Source organism: Mastomys coucha, unplaced genomic scaffold (genome assembly GCF_008632895.1).
Source record: "Mastomys coucha isolate ucsf_1 unplaced genomic scaffold, UCSF_Mcou_1 pScaffold13, whole genome shotgun sequence".
NCBI lineage: Eukaryota > Metazoa > Chordata > Mammalia > Rodentia > Muridae > Mastomys > Mastomys coucha.
This window is the reverse complement of record NW_022196895.1, coordinates 34313604-34319019: the sequence shown is the minus strand read 5'-3', so window position 1 is coordinate 34319019 and position 5416 is coordinate 34313604. Positions and strand designations below refer to the sequence as shown.

The 5416-nt window shown below is 48.2% G+C and overlaps 1 protein-coding gene across 3 annotated transcripts in view; it reads right to left on the bottom strand.

The window, feature by feature from the left end:
- Nucleotides 1-5175: 5175 nt before the first annotated feature.
- Dele1 (DAP3 binding cell death enhancer 1) overlaps nt 5176-5416 on the bottom strand; it is a 14473-nt gene continuing 14232 nt past the window's right edge. For all 3 annotated transcript variants that reach the window (XM_031365528.1, XM_031365527.1, XM_031365529.1), the window contains exon 13: nt 5176-5416. This exon is cut by the window's right edge and continues 482 nt beyond it. The gene's annotated coding sequence lies outside the window, so the exon portion shown is untranslated.

Genomic DNA, 5416 nt, shown 5'->3' with positions numbered 1-5416 from the left:
GAATTGAACTCAGGACCTCTGGAAGAGCAGTCGGTGCTCTTAACCACTGAGCCATCTCTCCAGCCCAAGAGTTTCCTTTTATTTGTGTTGGTGTTCCAGTAGGACTTCATTGGGGTGGGGGAATAGTTCTACTATGTAAAGGCATAGTCTGAAGACTATAATATAAAAATAGAGCATGCTGACCCCACAAGTTATTAGTGGATTTGCAGGTTGAGGAGAGATGGAGTGGAGAGATGATGACCTACGAATGATGAAACCATAGCTGAGACTCGATCTATAGAAACACTAAACCAAGCCGGGCAGTGGTGATATCTGCCTTTGATCCCAGCACTCAAGAGGCAGAGGTGGGCAGATCTCTGAGTTCAAGGCCAACCTGGTCTACAGAGCAAGTTCCAGGACAGCCAGGGCTATATGGAGAAACTGTCTCAAACAAATAAAAACAAAACAGAAGAAGCAAACACTAAACTACTGTATCAATCTAGTCCTAAAACTCCAGTCCTTGGACCCCGCACACCAGATAGAGCTTGGTGTATAAGCATTTTTACCTGAGTAGAAGATACAAAGTTCTCATCAGGTTCCCAAGGAAACAAGGAAACCTGTAAAGGGTTGTGCAGCATGGCTCCAAGACACTGAGCCATTGTACACAAGCAGTCTGAATATTGTACTCTTTCAACTTTTCAGGAGTGAAGGATGGCCTTGAACTCTTGATCCTGCTGACTCTACCTCCCAAGTACTGGGATTACCAGTGTGTGACTGTCAGAGTCAAGCCTCACCTCTTCATTTCATAGCAAAGGCTATGGAAAGATGAGCAACAGGTTACTTGCACATGGCCACACAGCATGCAGCAAAGCTAGGGTCTGGGGGTTAGGGATTTGGGATATAATACAATATTCTACATCACAGTGCGTTTTTTGTTTTGTTTTGTTTTAAAACAGGGTCTTACCAGGCAGTGGTGGTGCTTTCCTATAACAGACACATACAGACACACACACACACACACACACACACACATACACACACGAGGCAGAGGTAGGTGGACCTCTCTCTATGAGTTGGAGCCATCCTAGTCCACAGACAGCCACAGCTACACAGAGAAACCCTGTTTCCAAAAACCAAACCACAAACCAAAAGACAAAAGAAAAACAAAAACAAAAACAAAAAAACAGGGTCTCTCTGTGTAGCCCTGGTTGGCCTGGTAGACCAGCCTGGGCTTGATCTCACCAAGATCTGCTTGCCTCTGCCGGCTGAATGCAGGGATTAAGGGCAGGTACCATCATGTCTGGCCACTTAACATTTGAACTTTTAGTAGGTTTAGCAGGGTGGGGATGGGTGGGTGTAACCTAGGCTGACTTGGAATTTATCTGTATAGCCCACAGACGTGAACATTTGGCAATCCTCATTCAGCATCCTGAGTGGTGTTATCCGATGTGTGAGCTTCCCAGCTCCCATCACAGGTTCTTAACCAAGGATGTCTGGGTTTTGGGCTCTGTGAACAGCTAAGCTGCATGCCGAGCCAGGATGGGATGAGGTTTCCTTTGGGCTAGGAAAGTGCAGAGTGCAGTCATCAGATTTCCAACATGGACTCTGACTTCTCTAAGATTAAGGACCACTGCAGCCTCTGAGTCCGCCCTCAGCCTTCCCTGCGGAACCCAGAGAACTCTCAGGCAAACGCTGTTTTGTCAGAGTAGGGGTGTGAGGTGAGGGCTGGTGCTGTACCCTGAATCATGCATCCCTTCCCAGCACGCTGACACCAGCACTCCCCGCCCCCCATAGGCTCCCAGTGAGGCGGTACAGATGGTGACAGAACTGGGTGTGCTGAACAGGAAGGTTACAGAAATTTCTTGACATCAGCCAAGATGTCAAAGCTGAGGCTTTGGACATTGCTGAAACAAGTTTCCACCAAGATGGGCTGTCTTCTGGGAGACAGACAGAGCAGGCCAGCCAGCAAGCACTCACTTAAATGTCGTCTTAATTTGGAAAGCACAGAGGGACTTTTTTTTTTTTCTTTTAAATCAATAGTCAGCCGTTCTCCAGCACCAAGAGTGCGATGCGGTGTTCACTCAGCCCGGGGGCAGCTCAAATTGACAGGCAGACTTCCTGTCTGTCACCCAACTTCAGCTTGGCAGCTCACTGACCCTACCTCTCCTCCAGCTCGAACAAGAATGAGATGGCAATGCTACCCTTGGGACTCTGGAGGGAACCAAATTCCCAAAAAAGACAGGATGGGGGAGGAGGGAGACAGCACAGGATCAACTTGGCACACCACGTTTACCTGCCAAGTAGGTCAGTATTTTCTGGATCCTCCTAAGAATGCTGTATACTATGAGGGCATGTATAAACCTCAGTAAACTTGTTTGAGTCAGAGTTTCTCATTGTAGGCTTTGGATTCAGGGTAATCCTCCTGCCTCAGCCTCTTGCGTGCTAAGATTACAGACACAAGACACTACACCTGTCTATATTTTGTATTTCTTGGAAATTTCTAATTATAGAGAAAGGCATAACCATCCACCCATCCATCCACAGAAAAATTATTTAAAGCACCTACTATGTGTGGGCTTGTTGCTGGGCACAGAGTAGATGGGGTGCATTAAATCACCATTTGCTGACTAAGAACACATACATACTAAGTGCTCTGCACTATATTAGCAATGATAGTCTAATGGCCGTGTTCCCACCACAGCATCATGGCTTTCTGGACAGAGCATCAGTACGGCTTTGCTCAGAAATCTCATGGCTAAGGAACTGGTTCTGTGGCTAGGCCTTGAACCTTGAATGCCCCAGCACTCAAGCCAAGCTGGCCCTGAGGTGGGGCCACCTGTCTGTCATCCTCTCACAATTTCCTCTCAGGGCACTGATGAGTCAGTAATAGAATTTCAAGGGCGGAAGCACAGCAGTTTTGGGTCTGTCCTGTGAAGCCTGTCCCCTGGGGCTGTACTGAGACTGCAGGGAGGGTACAGCCTCGGGTTTGTGGCCCTGATATCATCTCTTACAACTTCTACCCTGCCTTCTCCCCAGGCAGAGGCTCTTCTTTCTGAGGCTGGAGAGGTGAGTGAGCACTACCCCACCCCGACTCGGGGACCTCCAGTCTGTTTAGTCCAGCAGGGACTGTGGGGAGGGAGAGTCTTGGTACACCATCACTGTCACGCACACTTTGCGTGAAGGTGGTATCTGAGGCGTAAACTTCAAGGAAAGTCAGTCTCCTGCCTCCGCATTGTTGCCTGGCACCCCAAACTCAGAGGTGGCCCAGATATGTCCTCGTACTAGTGTGCTAGGAACTCACCAAGATATCATTTTCTTACAGCTAACGAGAAAATTCAGACATTGCTTTCTGACTTTCACCAATGTTCCAACTTCCTAGCCTAACCCTGGCTTGGAATGTTAAGTCATTCATACTAATAGCCTCCAGCATTGTAAGGCATTATAGCTTACAGAATGGGAGAAATATCCCAGGACAAGATCAGGTGAAATCCTCCTTCTTAATCAACATAGACAGGCTATATTAGATTTGCAACTGAATCACTCCTAGGAACTAGCTTGGCAGGTGTTCCCCACTGCTAACCTCTGCTGGACCAGAAAGATAACATAGTTGAAGAGTTTACCCACCTAGTCTGTAACCACGGCAAGGAACTGAGGAAGAGTTATCTACACCTGGCTTTTAGAAGTCAGGTGACCTTGGTGTGGGGGTCGTTTGCCTAGTGACTTCAGTCTAGCACTAGGACTGGAAGAAGAAAGACTTGGACTCACATGCAGGACTAGCACTAGAACTTAGATGGGCTAGGACTCAGATTCATGTATCTCTCGCAGTCCCCGCGGCCCAGAGCACTTGGGCCCGGGGGATACAGCACCAGTTCAGAGGAGCTGTTATCTGCTTTTTAGAAGCCAGGTGATTCTGGTCAGAGCTAAGCTTTCTTTCAGATTGTAATCCTTGTTTAGTTCCTGCTAAATTAACATGTATTTACTTTGCTGCCTGACTCATTGTGTTCCTAATGTAGAGCTACGTACCTGCACTTTGTTTTGGTGTATTTTGACCTTTGTACCATCTGACTTTTTCAAACCTTTCTGTATAGACTATTTAAACCTGACTCTATATTTGAAAAATACACTCAGATTTTACACCACCCGTGTGTAGTCTGTTTGTCAAAGCCGAATCCCGTGCCCACCTGGCCAGAATCCCTTGTCCCGCGGAACAGGGACCCCGCGAGAAACCCCAGTCCGAGGCACATCACTGCAGGAAACCCAGACCCGCTGTCTGACATGCACAGCTGGGGAAACAAGCGGGGCCCAGGGCACCCAAATGACCTCATTTGGCTTAGTGAGACTCCTGGGAATGCTGGTGTTGACACTTCTCAGGGCACCCAGGAAGGCTCTGCTGCCTCAGTGAAAGACTTCTATCTTAATGCAGGGCTTCTTGGAACTGCCTATGCTGATGTGTACTGTGAGCCTATAAAAAGAGGCCGTCTAGGGCAATGCTACCCAAACTCATCTGACCACAAGACCTTTCCATTTACTATTTATTTTTGCCATAGAGGTTAGTGTACTTCAGGGCTTCAAACTCTGAACACGGAGCCCTTGCTTTGCATGGGACGCTGCTCCTAGTGTTGGGAAGTGACCAGGTGCTCGTGTCTAAAGAACATGGTCTGAGGAAGGCAGCATGTAAGGTGTCCAGTGGGGGTGAGGACAGCGTGTACAGCAACTCGGAGAAGGAAGCAGGGAGCCGGGGAGGCGCTGGGGCCTTGGGGGAAAGAAGGTGCTGGAACACTGTACTTAAGACCTCACAGAAGTTGGGAGAGGTAGGGGGTAAGCAGCAGAAGAAAATACTTTCCCTCCCAAAGCCATCTTTGAACTGACCAAGCTGGCCGGCTAGGCAGGGAAGCAGCTGCTGGGGGAGGTAGGGGTGATGCTGGTCCTCAGTTCCTCCCGCCCACTACCCACAACCACATTTCTGCTATTGAACTTGGGCTAATTTCCAGAAGCTGGGGAACAGCTATTCACAAATTCAGTAATTGGAGTCATTAGCATTGACTCTGAAGTCATTTTTGTCTAAGTCTCTCTCTTGGAGAGCTTTTAAGACCCTTTAAATTGGTTAATGGAGAGTCTAGAGATGAGGATGGAGCCTCAGCCCGGCTTCCCCCTGCCCATCTCCCTGGCTCTCTCCAACATACTCAAGGGCAAGACTGAGAGATAATCCACCATCTGTTTTATTAAACACTTGTATATCCTACCTGACCTTTCCCAAAAAGGACTCATGGTCTCCACTCTCTGGCTCCTAGATTCCAGGTACCTAATCTCCACTGATCTGCAGGCTGATGACAATGTTTTCAAATAACATTGCAGGGGGAACTGGTAGACCAGAAGTCTGGGCTGGAGTCATAATGTCAGCTTTGATCCTCATCTTGACCTGGTGACTCCTCTTCCT